This window comes from Lissotriton helveticus, chromosome 7 (assembly GCF_964261635.1).
Source record: "Lissotriton helveticus chromosome 7, aLisHel1.1, whole genome shotgun sequence".
NCBI lineage: Eukaryota > Metazoa > Chordata > Amphibia > Caudata > Salamandridae > Lissotriton > Lissotriton helveticus.
In genome coordinates this window covers 489757493-489778606 of record NC_136068.1, presented here as the reverse complement: position 1 = coordinate 489778606, position 21114 = coordinate 489757493, and the positions used below count along the sequence as shown (strand labels likewise).

The 21114-nt window shown below is 45.5% G+C and overlaps 1 protein-coding gene across 1 annotated transcript in view; it reads right to left on the bottom strand.

The window, feature by feature from the left end:
- The window catches only part of LOC144766837 (perforin-1-like), a 38872-nt gene that overhangs the window by 2239 nt on the left and 15519 nt on the right, over positions 1-21114 (bottom strand). The gene's annotated exons all lie outside the window — the stretch shown is intronic.

Here is a 21114-nt window from a genome sequence, read left to right as displayed (position 1 = left end):
TTAGTAAATACTGGCCCATTTTAAAAACAGATCTGACTTTAGCACATGAACTTGCAGCTCAGCCAACTATCACTTTCAGGAGAGCACCCTCTATGAGGGATGCATTAGTTAGAACTAGCCCTGAGACAGTTAGTTCTGTTAACTGGTTAAATAAGAAGTTTTTTTTTAAATGCAGTTCATGCCGTGCATGTAAATTTGGGATCAATAAACAGACTTTTTTAGATCCCTTTTCTGATAAGCCTAATCAAATTGTAGGCCATTTTACATGTAAGACAGATTTCGCAGTCTATATTTTAGAATGCAGTTGCGAACTTTCCTATGTTGGCAGTACTAAACTTCCTGTGTTTAATCGTATTTTGCAGCACTTACGGGCAATCGTTAATTCAGATTCTTCTTACCCGGTTGCCCGACATTTTAAACTAGTGCATCAAAATAACCTTCAGGATTTAAAATACTATGTTATTGACTCAATTCCGAAATCCATAAGAGGAGGAAATCGTGAAAAGAAACGACATCAACTCGAGAGTCAATACATTGTACGCCTTAATACTAAAATGCCGAATGGGCTTAATACTGGAGAGGACTTTAATTAATTTCCTCTAAACTGCAAATTATAATCTGCTGTCTTTATAAATAATTTTAGACATGCGTGTGTATATATATGATGATTTTCAATTACTCTTTGAGACTCTGCTGTTTATTTATTGAATTTTCTAAATAATCAAATTTGGAGTTTTTTAATATCTGTACGTATGTATATATATATATAATTGTTGAGTTTTATACAGTGTAATATAATATTTATTGTATCATTGGTTTTATGAATTACACCTAATGTTGAAGGGTTTTATTAGTTTAACTGGGTTCTTAGTTTGGCTAGTAATTTTCTTTGGCAGGGGTGTGATGCATTTGCCTTGAAAAATTAATGTCTATTATGATGTGTATTCTCTACTTATGATGGTTATATAACAGATATTGACAATATTGCTTATGATTTGCGGCATTTTTTAATTCCTAAGCAAATTTTCTGTAGGCATTTGACATCGGGCTCTGCTCATTTTGTATTATATTTTCGCATTTGCTCTTCTGATTTTAATTGGTAATTTTTGGCTAAATACTAGGGTTATTTTTGTATTTAGTCACTACACTTAAGGTGTACCTCAATGTTGGCTCCTTTATTCTCCCTCGAAATACAATGTTTAATGAGAGACAGATTTTTTTGCTGCTACTTATAGTCTATTTGGGCACTAGCCCCGGAGTTATAACTGTAAATAGCATGTATTTATTTGTGTTATTTATGAGCACTTTTCAACTTTATAGTCTGCTCTCTATTTCTATACGTTATTGGGAGTGTCTACATTGTAGCCATGAGGTATTTAAGGGCGTGGGCTTTTTCAGCATGCCATGTGATCAAGGCCGGGGCAACCTGGTTAAAACGCGACATGTTGATGGAAAATAAAATTTCACTTTAAGAATACTACCTTTGGTCCGTTCCTGATTCGAGGCACCGGATGGAGATTTTTGCCTGCTGTTGTGTCTCTCAAGGACTTGGTTGTTATATATATATATATATATACTGAATAACAGGGGCGTGGCTTGAGCGCCGATGGCGGAGTTCGCCTAGTGGCTCCGCGATCGAGCCATCAATAATCCTGGTCCCGGGGGCACCCTGGGAAACCCGAACCCCACAAAGGAGACCCCTGTGGCCCGAGCACCGACCGGCGCGGTTGGAGGTCCGCGGCGGTCTCTGAGACGGAGAACGGACGGATCGGGAGTACTGCGCGGCGGAAGCCAAGATGGCGCCCGCTTCGTCCTGAATACCTCGGAGACGGCCGAGGACCCGGAGGCGACAGGCGCCCCCGACACCCCCAGCAAGACAGACGATCCTTCCCCCACTGGGGGGACACCATACAGCCTGCCCCCCTAACGGCCCCTGGAGGGACTGGAGACGCCCGGCGGCCGGACGAGGAGAGCCCCGGTCCGCTGCCGAAAGACGTTGTTGAGGAGCTGCGGGGGGGGAGGGGTGACGCGGACTGTTCCTTGCCGCACGGAGGTTGCCGCGGCGGCCCGTCGCTCTAGCTCTGGCTCCTGGCTTGGTGGAGGGCGAACCGCTCTAAGGTCGCTGGGGAGAACTGTGGAGCGCCCTCGCCACCCCCTGATGCACGGACACAATGCGTGGCGCCGTGGCGCTCAACTGAGGAACGACCCCTGGGGGGACTGGAGACGCCCGGCGGCCGAACGAGGTGAGCCCCGGCCCGCTGCCGACAGCCGTTGTTGAGGAGCTGCGGGGGAGGAGGGGTGAAGCGGACCGTTCCTTGCTGCACGAAGGTTGCCGCGGCGGCCCGCCGCTCTAGCTCTGGCTCCTGGCTGGATGGAGGGCGAACCGCTCTGGGGTCGCTGTGGAGAACTGTGGAGCGCCCCCACCACCCCATGCTACAGGGACACAATGCGTGGCGCCGTGGTACTCAACTGAGGAGCCGGCTAACGATGTGGGGACCGGGGGCTCTCTGAGGACACGCTGCTCCCCGAGCTTCTTCCCGCCTGTCCGGGACCCCCCTGCCCCAGACACTGGGGCTGAGAACATACACCTGCTCAGCACGCTGAGGAGGAGGGGGGCAATTAGGCCGCCGACGCTGCGCTCTGCCTCACGGTCCCGGACTGACCTACCGGTGGACACTCGTCTTGACCGCCGACTGGGGGCCTGCTCTCCTCAGGGGCCTGCTGGTGGCCGAAGGGGGACGGACCGAAGAGCGACGCCGTTTCTTGCGGCCCGCGCCGCATCGAAGGAGACCCCCGGCTTGACCGTCCCCCGCTCCTGCTGCGACCCCCCCCAAGGCCCTGAAAGCTATGGGTAAACCGAGGGGACCTAAGGGAAGCGCCCAGACCGCCTCCGACATGGAGCCGCCTGACAACGAAGAGCACCTACACCTAGAAGGACCAGGGAGCCCACATATTCAAGAGCAACTTGACAAAATCCTGCTGGCGATCACTGAGACTAGATCGGCCCTCCGGGAAGACATTGCTCAAGTTGCGACGGGCTTGGGTTTGCTTAGAGCTGACTACGGCAAGCTCTCGGACAGGCTGAAGGAGGTAGAGAGTTCAGTGCGACACCTAGAACCGGCACAGAAAACCTTGGACGCCACGGTGAAGGACGCCCTGGCCCGAATAGAAGCCCTAGAGAAGCGTGCAGAGGATGCAGAAGGGCGAAACAGGAGAAATAACATTCGGATAGTGGTCCTTCCCGAAAAAATTGAAGGTGAGGACATGGTGGCGTTTCTAGAAGATTGGCTACGGACGGCGGTGGCGCCGGAGGGGCTATCCCCCTTCTATACCTTGGAACGTGTACACAGAGGGCCGGCCAAACCGCCGTTGCAAGGCCGACCCCCCCGTCCGGTGGTGGCGCGGCTGCTCCATTTCCGCGACAGAGACTTCCTACTACAGGCCGCCAGGCAGAAGGGACCTTATCAGGTGGACAACAGCCGTATGAACATTTTCACGGACTATACTTACGAGACACAGAGACGTCGATCCTCCTTCCTGGCCATCAAACGAGAACTACGTGCTGAGGGCATCCAGTACTCCCTTCTTTTTCCGGCACGACTCCGCATCATCATGGACGATTCAACCAAGTTCTTTGACACCCCAGACGATGCGTGTAGTTGGCTTGAATTGTACAGGGCTGGCAAGGATGGTTTTGGAACCTCTTCCCAATCCACGATGGAGGACATTCTACAGCGGAAACCTAGGAGGTTCCGATATCGCAGAGGCAGGACTACTCGTCCCTCTATGGTGGAGACTGCGGCGGAGCGGCGAGGTGCGCTGGAGATGGTCTCTTCTATATCTGGCCCCCAGGGAGACCATGGGACTGCACAATCGGAGCCTGGAGAGAGTGGGGGCCACTCGGACACGGAGGGATCTGAATCAGATAGCGTGAAGCTCCCAGTGGTCACCCCAGAGACAGCGGAAGACCTACTTGATGAACAATGAAGCTTTTGGGTGAGCCAGTTCTGATTTGGGGAGGGGGGTGGCCGATTGCATGGGGGAGATGGGACTCATAAGGGGAACTGTTAGATAACTGACTGCGGGGAGGGTTGCGGGGATTCCCTACATAGGCCCTGATGGCATAGGGCTCGATCGCAATGCAGCTTGCAGTGGGGGGACCCCACATCGACGCTCGGCCCCCATATTGCCCTTAAGGCACACCTGCGGTGGCTACCGTCAGGTTAGTAAGAGGGGGTTTTTTTGAGGGTACAGTTTGGATGGGAACTAGATGGTACTATTTGGAACCTGTTCTGGGGGGGTTGGAGAGGGATTCATGTTTGAAAGTTGATTTATTGATGTTGAGGGGGGAACTCGTCATCGGTACAGATTTAACTGGGTGCTTGCCCATGCTTGTAGTATGTTCAGAGAGACAGGAAGACACGACATGGGACAATGGCTGATCTCTCAACTCTGAAATGCATCACCTGGAATGTGCGGGGTCTGCACACCATGTCCAGACGACATAAGGTCCACGCTTACCTAGTGCGCAGAGGCATACAGATTGCACTACTGCAGGAAACACACCTCACTAAATCTGAGGGGCTAGCACTACAGTGTAGATGGCGAGGGCAGGTGTACAACACCACGTACTCAGCTTATGCAAGAGGCGCGCTAATATGGATAAAAGCGGGGGTACCCTTACAGGTAGATAGTCACACTGTGGATCCGGAGGGGAGGTACGTAGCACTAGCAGGGAAGCTGGGGGGGAAGAGATGTGAACATTTGCTGCATTTACGCGCCTAACACGGACCAGCTCGCCTTTCTGACTGCGTTATCTGGCTCCCTGGCCCGCTACCTATCAGGACCCATCTTATTAGGGGGCGACTTCAATTCGGTGGTCGACGTTAACCTGGATAGATCTCATCCTCCCCTTCTGGACTCCCCGACCCATCGGGTGGCCAAGGGCAGGTTAGACTGGCAGACTAAGTGGGGACTGACGGATATCTGGCGGGCCCAACACCTGCATACCCGGGACTACTCCCATTTCTCCGGCATGCACGAGTTGCATGTGCGTTTAGATGGCCTGTTGGGGTCGAGAGAAGTGGCTTCTTCAGCTGTGCGGTCTGAATACCTGACGAGGACTATCTCCGACCACAATCCGCTATTGATTGATCTCCGGTGGCTCCAGGGCACCCCCTGTGTGCCGACCTGGAAATTGCGACCGAGCTACAGGAGGACCAGGTGTTCCGCAGTGACTTGGAAGACAAGATCACGAGATACTTTGAGATGAACGAGGGCACGACTGATGAGAGAGCTACGGAATGGGACGCCTTTAAGGTTGGGATTAGAGGCTATTGTAGAACGCAGAGAGTTGGTGTGCGTCGAGTAATCCTAGAAGATCTGGCTAGGGCTGATCGGGTGCTCCGCGACCTGGAAATTACCCGCCCTGGCCGCCCGGAGCTCCAACAACAGACCTTGGCAGCAAAGGAGGCGGTGGCCGTAGAGGTTGAGCGACTGCGAAGCTATGGCCACAAAGCTTACCTGACTAGATCGTTGGCTGAGGGCGATAAATCGGGAACGCTGCTGGCTTGGCTTGCCAACCCAGCGAGACGTACCTCGCCCACTGTGGCCATGCGTACAGCGGAGAACAGAGAGGTCTATACTCAGCCCGAGATCCTTAACTGCTTCTGGAGTTACTATAAGCTGCTGTATCGCAGTCGATTACCGCCGGACACTACTCCGACGGACGCTTTCCTGCGCGATCTGCCGATCCCCACTCTGGAACCAGAACAGGCGAAGGACTTGGGGCGCGATGTGGAGCTGGGAGAGATCAGAAGCGCCATAAAAAAGGGGGCGCGATGTGGAGCTGGGAGAGATCAGAAGCGCCATAAAAAAGATGGCGCGAAATAAAACACCGGGCCTTGATGGCCTCCCAGTGGAGTTTTATTCCACATACATAGAACTCCTGGCCCCCAAACTCCTGCGGGTTTACAAGGAAGCGAAGACCCTGGGACGCCTACCGGGCTCAATGCGAGAGGCCCTGGTGATACCTCTGCTTAAACCCGATCGCGAGGGCGCAGAGCCAACGTCTTATAGACCGCTCTCAATGCTCACAGTCGACTATAAGATCTTGAGCAGCATATTAGCCGCACGACTGCTGGAGCATATGGGCTCTCTGGTACATACCGACCAGGCGGGCTTTATCCCCGGGCGTAATACTACGATGAACATCCGGCGCTTGTTTCGACTATTGGAGGGTGATCACACAGATGCTCCAGATCCCATGATCCTCTCGATAGACCTAGAGAAAGCCTTCGACAGTCTGGAGTGGATCTATCTCCACAGGGTCCTTGAGCGGTTTGGCCTGGGTGAGGGATTCCTGAGATGGACCACGGTATTATATGCCTCGGCGGTGGCTAGGGTGAAATCGGGCCCGTTGATTTCTCAACGATACCCCGTAGAACGAGGCACGAGACAAGGCTGCTCGCTATCCCCATTGCTATTCGCCCTTGCAGTAGAACCGCTGGCTATATCGATCCGCACGGGGGCCCATTACAGGGGGTTGCAGTCTGCGTCGGGCCACCAGTACATTTCCCTATATGCTGACGACCTACTGCTTTTCCTTGAAGACGCTAGGACGGCCCTAACCGGATCTGATGCAGTGCTCACAGCTTTTGGTGAGGTGTCGGGGCTTCGGGTAAACTGGGCTAAGACCTGCCTGTTTCCGGTCTACAGCGATAGTCCCCAGCCGGACATTCACAGGGAGATCAGATGGGAGCCTGTTTGTTTTAAGTACTTGGGGGTGCATGTTTACCATCGCCCTGCTGACACACTCGAGGGCAACATCTCCAGAGGCATCCGGGCGCTTAAGGGTAGCATGTCCTTTTGGTCCATCCTACCCCTTTCAGTGGCGGGACGAATAGCACTACTGAAGATGGTGGCACTACCCCGCCTGCTGTACTACTTCCGGACACTTCCGATCTGGATCCCTAGATCTAGCTTTCAGGGCCTGGACTCTATGATAGTGGCGTTCCTGTGGGGCTCGGGCCGCCGCAGAGTGGCGCTCAGGACCTTACTGAGACCAAAGGCGGAGGGGTGGCTGGCGGCGCCCGACTTTGAAACGTACTATTTGGCTGCCCAGCTACAGACCTATACCCAGGAGGTGGCGCGAGAGTTTCGAGGCCCGGAGGAGACACAGGGCAGTGGCATACCCAGACATGTCTTATCATATATTGCGCTGCAACAGAGGCTCGATTTGAGGGACCTCACCCAGGAGGAACGCACCATACGCTCGTGCTGGAATCGAGTACATCACAAACTGGGAAGGCCGCGGCCTTATGCCCCGGAGATCCCGTTGGGAATGCTCACTGCATTGCCCCATGGCGGTGACTGGTCTCGACTGGGAGTTTGGGAGGAGATGGGTATACAGACCCTAGGTGACCTCTATGAAGATGGGGCGTTACTGCCCTTCCAGGCGCTTCTGGACCGCTACGACGTCCCTAGAGGCGATTTTCTGCTCCACGCGGCAGTCACAAGGGCACTTCAGGCACAATGGAAAACTGGTCATGAAGAACCACAGCTGTCGGCGGCATGCCAGTACGTCATGATGTCCGCGGGGACGGTTAAAGCAGTGTCATGCTTGTATTCCAGGATGATCGATGAGAGACTGACCCCCCTAGCGGTGCTTAAGACCCGCTGGGAGATTGACATAGGGAAGGAAATCCCAGGGGGCCACGTGGGCCCAGCTGCTGCGTCGGGCCTGGAAGGGCACGCGTAGTGCCCGATTCCAACTGGTCCACTTCTATATATTGCATAGAGCCTATTTGACCCCGGAGAAACTACAGAAATATTTCGCCCTGGAGGAAGCAGCCTGCCCTAGATGCAGGACATCCGGAGCGGACCTTTTTCACATGCTATGGTCCTGGCCTGGGTTGACCTCCTACTGGTTGTTTGTGGGAGACACGTTATCCGAAGTGACTGGGAGATCGTTGCAGATGGAGGCAGCTGTAGGGATTCTACATTGGTTTCCACATACCCCCAAAAATAAGATTTCTAGCAAATTTATCAATTTAGGGTTGCTCCTGGCCAAACGGGAAATCACCAGACACTGGAAGGCGCGGGTTGGTCCAACAGGCACTAAGTGGCGCAATGAACTTCTCAAGTGGGCAGGGAGTGAGAGCACGTTGAGGTACCAACAGGCGAGGCGACGACGAGATGAGCGAGCTCTAGAGACAGCGCAAGCTTGGGAGACATTGGTGCAGGCCCTGCGCGACCATAACACACATACTGACTCTGATAGTGCCGATGAGGAACAGCCTAGATCCCAATAACATGCTATTGGTGAGATATACCCAATAGGAAGGACTAAGTCTCTTATCACATACTATTTGACTGTACACTATATTACCGATGACGGGAGGGGTGGGGGAGGGGGAAAGAGGAAAGGGGAGCGCCAATCGCTTCCATCAAACATCAGAGATCAGTACCATCAAGACTGGAAATTCACTCCTCTGGGGGGGTAGGACTGTTTGGAGAAGGGAGGGTATTTTGTTTGGGTTGTTTGGAAAAGCAGAAGTGACTTATTCTTTTTCACCTGTTTTACACTGTCGGAACGTGGAGATATTCACTGAAAACTAGTGACACATGCCGCCCGACCCCCGGGTTGTGGGCTAAATGGCCGTGTATAGATATTGTACCAATACCGCCGACATTGATATAGATCACCTGCCAGGTGCCAAATAATATGTTTTTATTGCAGGAAACAAATAGAATCACATTTACCAAAAAAAAAAAAACTGAATAACAAGTGAACAAGATAGAAGAAGGATGCAAAATATGAAGAAACATTTTTTTAAAGGAAGAAAGATGTTCCATATGTTTAGACATAACAGTCATTATATTTTGAAGGTAACTTTCTACTTCGAGTTTTCAAATCAGATGATGAGACTAGTGTATCATTATGTGTTGCGACAGAATTGGTGTCAGGGACACTTTCAGGACTGGAATGTAAGTCACGAACAAATGTAGGAGATGCATTTTCATAATTAGGAACAGTATCATGAATAAAATGAATCCAATCAAAATCATCTAAATCCTGACTGTAAAGATTAATTAAAGAATCAGCTTGGGAGTCAGAAAGAAGGACAAGTGATCTTTGATTCGACCACCCCTTTTTACCAAGGAGAGCTGAACCTTTGCTGACACCAGTGACTTGAACAGGTGGCGAAAATTTTGGAGACCCCTTAGGTGTCTTTTTAGGATTTTTAATGAGAACCCAATTACCAACCTTGAGCTGTGTGGAATTGAAGTGTTTGCCAGCATCATGAAGAGATTTCATACAAGTCTGTTTATTAACAACTCTAGATGCCACTTCCTTGTTGCAATGATGATTATTGACATGCTTCTTAACTAACCAATTCGGAAACAAATTGGTGTGAGCAGTTCTACCTCTCAAAAGAGAAAATGGGGAAACACCTGTAGTACAATGGGGAGAGATATTGTAAGACCAAAGTTTCGAGTCCAGAAAATCTTGGAAATCATGTTGAGAGGAAATAGCAGTTTGAATGGCATCTTTAACTAATCTATTGGCTCTCTCAACCAGGCCGTTAGAGGTTGGCGAGTAAAGGGCAACCTTAAAGTGTTTCACATCTCAATCAGTGAGAAAAGAGGTAAATTTTTAAGAAATTAAATGGCTTCCATTATGTGAAACTAAAACAGAAGGAAATCCTTCTACAGAAAAAAATGTTTTTTAAAAAATGATGGCATTAGTGGAAGTGGGAGCATCACTAAGCATGTGATAAATCCACTTAGAGTGAAAATCAATCAGCAAAGTTATATACCTGATGTCATGAGGTAACAAATCATAGGGTCCAGCGAAATCCAGACCAACTTTGTCGCAAGGTTTTGTAGGAAAAGGAACATGATGCAGAGGGGTGTTGATGACTTTCCATTTATTGTCTGATTATAAGCATTCAGGGCAAGAGTCAATATGAAATTTTATCTGAGATTCTAAGGATGGCCACCAATAGTAAGACTTAATGAGTTGAGAAGTTTTGGATATTCCTAAATGGCCTTGATGAGCAAATGTAATGATGTCATTCCTGATATCAAAAGGTGGAACAAACAAATCATGTCCCATGACCATATCATTACTTAGAGATAATTCGGAAGCAACCATGGCAAATGCTTTCAACTCATTAGGTAGTTTTCTATTTTCTGGCCAACCTTTAACAATATAATCCGAGACCAGTTTCAGATTCTCATCTTTTTCTCGCGCTTTTAACCAGGATTCTTCAGTGATGCTAGAAAATGAATTAATAGCATCAAGAGTTGCAATTACACATTCTGTGTCTTCAGAACTCTCATTTTCTGAAAAAACATGCAAAGCCATGCGAGAAAGGCAATCAGCCCAGAAATTTCTTCCACCAGAAATATGTTTTATTACAAAATGAAACTCCTGAAGCTTAGACAGAAGTCTAACCAACCTAGATGATGTTTTTCCAAACCATTACCAGTTAATTGCTGAGTAAGAGGCTTATGATCTGTGAAGAGTTCAAATTCACGTCCCCAAATTTCACTTTTGATTTTTTCAATGGCCCAAACACAGGCAAGAGCCTCACGCTCAATAGTGCTGTAGTGAGTTTCAGAAGGTTTTAACATCCTTGAGGAAAAAGCTATAGTGTGTTCCTTGCCTGAGACCCATTGGCCAAGAACTGCTCCTAATCCAGTGAGACTTGCGTCCACCATAATAAAGCATTTTGAGGAGTCATGAAAAGGGTGAAGAGCAGGAGCATCAGCAATGAGCTTCTTTACCTGAGAAAAAGAAGAAGAAACTTCCTCAGACCAGTCAAATTTTGATCCTTTGCGCAAAAGAGCATGCAATGGCTCAACTGTCTGGGCCTATCCTTTCACAAAACATGCATAATATTCTGCAAGCCCAAGGAAAGATCGAAGGGCATCTTTGTCTTTTGGAGGAGTGGCATGGCTAATGGCTTTAATGAGGGAAGTTTTTGGTTTAATGCCCTCAGAAAACAGTGTATGACCCAAATATACTAGTTGTTGAGCAGCAAATTTGCATTTCTCGATCCTGATTGTCATTCCTGCGTCATTTAGCTTGCTGAGGACAGAATGTAAGTTGTTTAAATGTGTCTCCCAATCATCAGCATATACCAAGATATCATCTTGGTAGGCCTGAACTCCTGGGATGTTTTTGAAAAGGTTGTCCATGATTTTCTGGAAAACGCTTGCTGCTGAAGCCAGGCCAAAGTGTAATTTAAGATACTTAAAGACACCAAATGGCGTAACAAAAGTGGTAAACTCCTGAGAATCAACTGTCAGAGGAACCTGATAGTGAGCTGACTGAAGGTCAATGAGTGCCCCTCCCAAATTGGCTAGAAGTTTGTGGATTTTGGGAAGGGGGTGGCAGTCAACGAGTATCTTTTTATTTAACATGCACAAATCCGCACATAATCTGACGTCACCAGATTTGTTTCGGACAATAACAATGGGAGAAACCAACTCAGAGGAATCAGATGGAGCAATTACACCCTCAACACACAATGTTTTAAGAACAGATTTTGGTTCATCTTTGGCACTAAGAGGTACAGGACGAACCGTATGAACAACAGGTTGGGTGTCAGATTTCAACCTAATTTGATGTTAGAAGCCTTTAACAGTTCCTAACTTTTTTAAATACATTTGGAAATGTATCTAGAACCTTTTTGATGTCAGATGAGTGGTCTGTGAGAGATAGTCAGCAGCAGGAATGTAACCTTGAGGAGGATCGCCTAAAGAAATAAGATAGTGGAGAAGTGTGGCTCACTGGTTAGAGGCAGACCTGGAAGCAGAGGTCAGACCGGGACCAGGGTTCAATTCCCGGCTCGGCGGGGTCTTGAGTCCTAAAAATGTCCATGGACTCGACAATTCTCGCTCCGGTGCCTACTCAATTCACGGGTTCACACTCTGCGACTCTGGGCAATAGCTTGCTTAATCTCCACAACGGCCCCTCACGGCGGGATGCCTGACTTTCACCTTGCGGATACCCTGCCGGGGTTATCTCACAGGGGAATACCAGGACGGGTTCCCTAAGCAAGCGCTTAGAAACCGCTCGGTGATTTGCGCTATATAAATTCCTGTACATTTACATTTACATTTACATTTACATTGTAAGAACCTGGGATAAGGAGCAAACCCATTTTCGCCTGATCTTGCCAATCGATGATGTTCTGTCCTTTAACTGCAACGTACACCTTTGTAAATATTGACCTTCCTAAACATTCAAGTCTATAATTAAAGTAACCTAGCATATCTATATCGAACTCGCCAAAAGCCTTTGGGTTGACATCCATTGGAGATAAAGAAGTTGATCCTTCCCATTTTTTGTGGAACATTACATCTGAAAGAATGGTTATAGGGGAACCTGAATCAGCCATGATGGGAATTTCGATATTGTTAAAGAATGCAGTTCCCAATGGGCCTTTGACGAATTGATGAGTGGAAATAGAATTACATTCAATAGAAACTACCATGTCTTGAAAGTGAACTGAGCAGTCATCAATCGGGTCAGAGTAGTTAACACTATTGACTGGTAGTTTTCTTTGCAGATCTGCATAACCCTTGAAAAGGACCAATCTTCTTGCAAAGAATACATTTTTTTCCAATGGCAGGACAATTAGGGTAGTTACTTAAATGTGACTTGGATCCACATCTAATACAAAAGGTACTTTTCTTTACAAACTGTTTAGTTGGTCTATGTGCAGAAACAGCATTAACAGAGTTAGTAACATCCTGTGTAGAAACCTTAAAAGAATTGATAGGCTGTTCCTGTTGGAGGACCTTGCTCTTGGCGATGTCAATTGTTTCTTGAAGAGAAGGTTTCCTGCAACTAAGAAGTTGTTCCTGAATCTTTCTTGAGAAACAAGCAAACACAAATTGGTCCCGAATATAAATTTCAGGATCAGCTTCAAACTCGCAGGTTGATGCTAAAACTCACAATTCTGCGATATACTCTTCCACCGACTCATCTTCACGTTGTTTCCTCTTAAAAAAATTGTGTCTTTCCAGCATAATATTTGGTTCCTGGTCATAATGTCTAGCAAGACGTGATAAGGCTTCTTCATAAGAGTTTCAATGGTCAGCATCACCAGCTTCACCAGATGGAGTAGGAAATTTAGGCAAGTTTTCAAAAACGTGTTGTGCCACAAGGTCTAAACACCCGTATAGAATTGCAACCTTGCGTACCGGTGAAAATTTAACGGCATCAATAGTTACAATATGATTTTCAAACGCTTTTACCCATTGCCGCCATGGAATGCTGGGCTTTCCAGGATGTTGTAGAAAAGGAGGCGGTTGTGTGAATTGTTGAGAAGAAGCCATTCTTAATTTAAGAGTTGTTAAAGAATTTAAGAGACTTGTATACAGTGATAAACAGTAAAGTAACTAAGTGCTACAAGAAGTGTATGTAAAAGTTAATATGAAATATACCTTGAAGAATAAATGAATGCAATACTGTGATTGCATGAAAATATTAATATGAATACATCAGTAAATATCAAGCAAGTATTGAAATTTCTACACAATATGGAAATAAAAGCTAAAAATACAGTACAATTAAATTAACATGTAATTGATATAAATCTGGTGTGGCTGTCATCGTGGAGCAGTGCAGGCAAGATTCTCAAGGCTTAAAATGTAAAAGATATGATGTAGATGGTGTGCCTGTCAAGGTAGTAAAGTGCAGGCAGAATTTCAAAACTCCAAGAAAGTTACAGTTTAATAATTTAAATGGTGTGCCTGTCACTGTATAAGAGTGCAGGCTGAGTCATACCTTAAAGCAATGAGGCTATGCAAAGCGCGGTCAGGCTCTACGAAGAGATCTTCCCGGCGTGGCGTTGAGTAGCTTGGTTACCTTGGTAACCAAAATGCTGTAAGGAAGATGGCCGCCGAGGTGGGAGCGTAAGCATTGGAGGGACGTCAGTAATGAAGTGTGGACGTCACTTGGAAACACCGGTTGCTAGGGGTGTCACCGATACTAGAACAATTAGACCGTAACTATATAACTTGAGTAGATACAGGAGATTTATAACAACATTGTTTTTATTCACAACGTGTACCATAAAAATTATTTATAAAATAGATACATAGTACATCAAATTTACATTTAGTGCCCCTAAAGGGATGGACAAGGAAAGGTAGTGATGGGATGGTGAGGGTATTGAATGGACAATGTAACAGTGGTCACTAAAGACCTCAATAAACCAAAAATTAAACGATTAACACAATAAAAAATATATACAATTCATTGGTTGATTCAAAACACAAGCCTCAACATAAACGCAATCACAAATGATAGGTCAAGCAAGAGGCTGAGCACCAAAGGAAGTGTCACTTCCTTTGGTGCTCAGCCTCTTGCTTGACCTATCATTTTATAAATAATTTTTATGGTACACGTTGTGAATAAAAACAATGTTGTTATAAATCTACTGTATCTACTCAAGTTATATAGTTAAGGTCTAATTGTTCTAGTATCTAGGACCACATTGTTTGTACCAAATATCCACCCAGGTCCCAGTGACTTCTTGGGTTAACCCGTGTTTTTACAGCGCTAGGGGTGTCACCGGCAGACGAAAGCAGTGACGTAGCGTCGACCTCCTTCAAAAGAAATAGCAGGAGACTCCTCCAAAATTTCCCGGAACTGGCAACCACGACATGCAGGGAAGGTGAAGAGAATGAAAACCCAGGAGCGTGGAAGTCTTCCGTTCGGGGCAGGAGAGAGAAGGTATTAACTCCGTAAAGCTCCACAAATTCTTCTGAAATAAAGTTGGTGGGTGCAGTCTGTGGGGTAACCTCCTTGTCGCCAAATGTAATAAGAAGCTTTGAGTCCAATATAGATTATTGAGGTTCTTTAATTTCAGATGTAACCGCACCCACGACCGGACACTCATGCCGCATACCAGGATCTCCGACAACTGACTTACGTTGTTGGAATCCTGGCATGCCGCGTTCAGCAACAGATCGTGGAACTTAGTACAAATGGGGCATAGTGTTGATAAACATCCTCGTGCCAGGTTTGCAGCACGAGGATGTTAACATTCAGGATATTACAGTGAGCCAGGTGAAGATAATGGATCAGTTCAAGCATATTGAGAACGCGGCCTCAAGGTATTTGGTATTTGGAAATGTGACCAAAAGACAGGCAGAGAAAGGTCCAGAGTTGGTAATTGACACCCATCGACACACTGTTATCCATCTTCGCACTGTTTTGTTGGAGGGGCTATTAATGAAAGAGGCGTGCAGGCAAGAATGATAGGCAATTTTTGCATTTTTCACATTTATGGTGCAAATTGTAAGTGAGAGAGAGCTAAAGAAGTCACAGAAGAACACTCACATTTGGCGTATTTTTTACCAAAATTATAGTGATGGTCGTAAGTGATGTCATATAATATTTAGTTTACTGTTGAGATTACACAAAGAGACAACAAATCACTTTTGGCCCACAACCGTCAATTCACAAACATGCCAGGGGTAGCGGAAGTGACATCACACACCCTTTCATCACAAGGATGACTCTTTGCCTCAGGATCCATGATATATTTTGCATTCATTAATTACTCAGCTATCAAACTGCGGGATTAACAACTGAAAGCAATTTAGGGATCCTATAGTTTCCTTTGTTGTACACATATATTGAATGAAAAAACGGTTTATTGCGATATTTGATTTGTTTTCTATTTTTACTAGTGCGTGTTAGTGTGGCCTCAGCTACTTTTTTTGTACTGGGGAAAATTGCCCCGCTGGCTTACCCTCTAATGATTCTTTTATATATAGCTACAAGTATATATGTACATCTATAGACCTATATTTATGTGTATGTACATACATGTATGTGTGTGTAAATATATGTATGTGTATATATACAGATATCTGTATGCATATATCTAGATCTCTATACCAATATATATATACACACACACACCTTTGCTTAATCGCTTAACTTACCTGCTTTTTCCCATTGTTTTATTCACAATGTGTTTGTTCTCCTGATTTTTTGTGCAGATTTTGTTTCTGTTCAATATATTTGGGACAATATCATATCTCATGATTGTCTAACCCTTATTCTCTCAACAGGCTCTTATTTACTGCTGCTGGGTTAAGGTAAGTGCAAGTACTGGGAATTAATCAAAGTAAAAGCGAGAATTACAGGCTGATTATTTTCTGTTCCTGCTGCTATCTTCATGAGCCCTCAGTACAGGCAGTAGCAGGATAGTTGGCATAAAATGTGCAATTCCCCTCCCCTCTCCCAGATCCCCCCGTGTGGGGTTAAGACCCGGTGAAACACGCGAGACAGTAGTTGGTCTTCATAGCGTAGTCTTTATTAACTTAAGATACCGCCAATTTCAGCATTGGCTCACTACTGTTAATCTCATGACCAACTTTATTATTGATTTATTTATTACACCACAAGACGCAAAGAAGATATATATCAGGGTTATACATTTTGCATTTGCATTTACATTTGTCTCTCCACCGCTTCTTAGCCTCGGGTTGTGCCAGCAGGCCACAACCAAGATACCCTGCTCTCTTTTGTGCTGCCCGCCCACCGGCCAACAGAGCCGCAGGTATATTCACCACTGCTTATGACTAGCGCCGGTTTCCTGGGTTGGGCCAGAGAGTCCAGGGCCACCAGCAGATCAGCCCCCTCTCCCGTCAGCCTGGAGCCCCCAATAGACTGCACGCCCTGTTCTGGGGCCAAGCAGCCGCCACCAAACGGAGTCCCTGTCATTTCTCTTGCCCAGGACCCGGCCTAATCAAAAACACTGAACTTATAACTTCCGTGACGCTCCAATCTTGTTCTTCCGATGGCGAATGGACAAAGAGGGCGTCGTTATTTCCCCCTGGCCTTTTAAACCCCCCGCCAGCATGGGTTTTCCGGTGCCCCCCGCATGACGTGCTTCCGGGGGTCCCTGAGGCGCCCGCCCTCTTCACTTCCGGGTCGCTTGACCCGGAAGAGCTCCTACCATGTTCCTGCCCCTTGTTGCCACTAAAGACACCATGCCCCCTAGGTGGGGTGGTTTACGGTCAGTACTGCCAAAGATACCAATGAAACAAGCCAGGGATAGCTATGGGTTAAGTAACCAGGTGCATATAAGGATACAGTTATTCCCTCATTAGGAAATACAAAAAAAAGTGAAGCTGGGCATAGAGAGAGATAATAGAGGTGTGCTTGCCACAAAGTAACACATTGAGCGTAATATAAAGAAATTTAGTGAGAGGGGCCCCCCAGAAAAATAATATCCTGTATCTTTAAGCAGGATAAATAAAGAACATAAGTATTAAATTGTAAAGAATATTAGTCCTGAAGAAGGTGGGGGTGAACCACTCTATGCACATCGAAACACAGCATAGACAGAATCTTTATTTATTTTCTGTATTGTATTTTAATTTGTGAGTGTAAAACAATGCGATATGATAACAAAAATGTAAGAATTTTTTTTTTTAAATGTGAGTCATACGATTTTAAACATCTCCTTGGGTGATTAAATTGAAGTGAATTAGAAGGGTATGAGACATTGTACACATATTGTATATTAATGTTTTTAAAGGTTCTTTGAAAACTGTGCAGAACATTTGACACAGGGTGGAAATAATTGATCCCTTTTAACAGTATTATTTCCTTATTAATAAACAGTCACTGTTTTGCATTTTTAGGAAACTGAGTCAGTTTGTTATTTTAATGTATATGCATTTAGCTCAAGTGAGTAAGTGTGGTTTAGGGGTGATTGACACACACAAAAGGGAATCCTTCCATGGTTTTAATGTGATATTATCCTGACCCTTTCGGCAGCGAAGGGTAACTCTCCTTGGTTTGAGAGCAAGCTGAATTGCACCATTTACTGCACACCAAGAGGCTTAGGATTCCAGACCCACGAAGAGAGTGTTGCCTTTAAAATTGTTAATCAAAACCCAGTTGTTGTACTGTACCCTATGATGACAAGTGAAGTTCCCCTGCATCATAGAGATACTTTGAGTTTTGAAAGACATTGAACTCATTAAACGAGTTGAGCCTTTCCATACCAGTATAAAGCCAAATGCAAAATATCTTAGAACACCACGGTATTATCTAACCCTTGAAATGATTGCCAGAATAACTCCAATAATTGAGACAAAGATTCAACCAGTCATTTTGAAAGAGATTATGGGGAGTCCACGAAATTCACCCATTATGGGTCTCAGAAGCCTAGGGGTATGTACCACATAGTGCATGACCTTAGCAAGATCAACAATATAAAGATTCCTTGCTGTCCAGTTGTACAGAATCCTGCTGTGATATTGTTTAAATTGCAATTTGAGGCTGAGAAGTTCTCTTTTATCGATTTATGCCAGGCTTTCTCCTCCATACACTGGCATGAGGACAGTCAGTTTGTCTTTGAATTAAGGCTCAACAATTGTGTTTTGCCAAGTCCCACAAGGGTATAGGGAGAGTCCTTCCATTTTCAACCAGATACTTAAAAGAATTTGGAGTCTTTGGCTATGTCCTGTAACTCTGTCCTGGCATAGTATATTGACGACCTGCTGGTTGCGTCAAATACTCACGAAGCTTGCAAAACTGACACTATTGCACTGTTGAACCATTTGGCTAAGAATGGACATAAAGTGTCCCACAGTAAGTCAGAATGTTTTGGGAATGGTGGGCTTATGTTGCCAGTGGATACCCAACTTTTTTTCAAGTGGCCAATCCAGGTGATCCTAGTCACCATGACTGATGTGAAGTGTGGAGGTATTCACAACTGGGTGCATGCTGCCCACACTTGCCAAATTCTGTGTCCCCTTGATGATATAACAGCACCTCTCCCAGAAGTACCAGTGGTGGTAGAGAGGCTATGGGAGCAGGTTAATAAAGGTGTTGGGGACCACCACAAATCTGAAATAACACTTGCTTGGCCTGGAGAGTTGGCTGTCAAAGCTGAAAACAAAGGGGCTAGTTCTGTGGTTGTGACTGACCCAGACTTGGACCAGAATGAAGGGCCTAGGGCTGTAGAACCGCGAGTGTCAGCAGACGATCATTAGCTGAGAAGGAAGCAGAGGGGTCCCGCAGGGAGCAGGTGACCTCGTAGTCATCCTGGAGGATTCTGATTTAAGTAACGTTGAAGGAGAAGGTACTCTTCCCCAGAATAGACTTACTTCCTTTCAAATGACAGAGAGAACGAGTTCTGAGAATTCAGGAATCATTGTGAAAATTCAACTGGCACTTTGGGAACTTGATCTTCAGTTTAATCTTATGTTTGAATTTCCTCTGTTAGTCAACTCAAGTCAAGAAAGCTTTATTTGATTGCTACATAAGACAGCCATAAAAGCACATAGGAAAAAACATGTCAATACATGATATACAATATTAAAAATATCATACCAGTATAAAAACACAACAGTACATGGTCTAAAATAATAAAAATATAATCTCAATATGAACAAGATATATAATACATATTAAAGTTAAAACGTTATTAAATTCACATGTGCTTTATCCAATGAAAATGATTAAGTAGACAAACAATTCCTATGTCTCAGTAACTTACTTGAAGAAAGTCTTATTCTAAAAATGCTGTGTGCATTTTCAAGATGCTGTAATGCAAGTAAAGCAGGTCGGTATTGACGAAGCCCAAACATTTTTAAAACTGGTGCCAAATACATTCTCCTTGAATGAGTATAAAATTTACAAAATAACACCACATGAATCGTAGATTGATTGGAGTTATTATCACAAAAGCAAAGATGGAGGTTTTGAGCCCGGTCGTTCATTTTAGGCAGGGTAACTAGTCTATGAAATACCCCCAACCTGAATCTAGTTAATAAAAATCTATCATAAACTCCAGGTACAAAGTTTAAATAGGGCTGAATGTTAAAAGTAGTGAAAATCAACTGATTATGGAGTACAGTAGGTTTTAATATCTCAGATGACATTCTGATGGAATCCAACAACAAAAGACCCTCTTTTCTAAATTATTTCCTTGTTATTTGCCGAATAGATGAAGGGTTAGTAAAATACTCTAGACAACCAAGGCCTTTTAAAAAGTTACGGACATATTTTATCCATGGAATTTTCTAAACCCCTTCCAATTTTAACACATCTAATAAGATATCCCTGTTTAACTTAGCCTCTTCTTTGGTCCAGAGCCTGTGCCAGAGAAGTACAGGCACAAGCTTTATTAAATCAGAGATGAAGGGGAGTCTCTGCGTCACATATACATGATGAGGTGCTATTTGGGACTGATAAAATATATCTTAGGAAGGAATTTTCTATGCGTTGGATTGGAAGCAGATCAGTGAACCTCCAGACTCCTGCCCCATATACTGCTGATGAAACACACTTTGCCTTATAGATCTTAATAAGATTCTGTGGTGGTCTTTTTCCCAGCTTTCTAGCAAAGGTAGTAAGGGCAGGTGTTCTTAGGAGCACCAGCTTTTTTTGCTGAAACTGCTTGTACCCAGGTGTCATTATGGGCAAAAAGAATTCCCAAGTATGAGAACCTTTCAGTTGCCCCAATCTTCTGCGCGTCAACAAACATATCTTTAGATTTCTTGATACCAGGGCCGCAGAACATGATGAAGGTCTTGGAGGAGTTTACTCTCAAACCAAGATTTTTCATGAAGTGAGAGAAGCTGTCTGACACCTTCTGAAGGCCAACCTATGTGCGGGACATCAACACCGCGTCATCCACATACAGGAGCGCTGGTATTGGACGTCCTGCCACTTGTGGAAAATCTTTCTTGTCTTTAAGAAGGGCATCCCCCTTCCCATTAATATAAAGGTTAAAAAGAAACGGAGCCAGGACACAACCTTGCCTGGATCTGCTCTTAATCGGGAATGCAGCCGAACACTCACCCTTCAGTCCACAGTGCACACGTGCCTTAGCATCACTATAAAAGCGTTTAAGAAAATAAATAATCTGAACCTCAACCACCATGTCTTCTAAAATAGACCAGAGTTTACTGTGAATCACACAGTCAAATTCGGCTGTGAGATCCACAAAAGATAAAAATAGATTCCCCTGCTTTGCCCTCGTGTATTTCCCCACCAGGATGAACAGATTTAAGCCCTGCTCTATCGTTCCGAGACCAGCACGGAAACCGTACTGC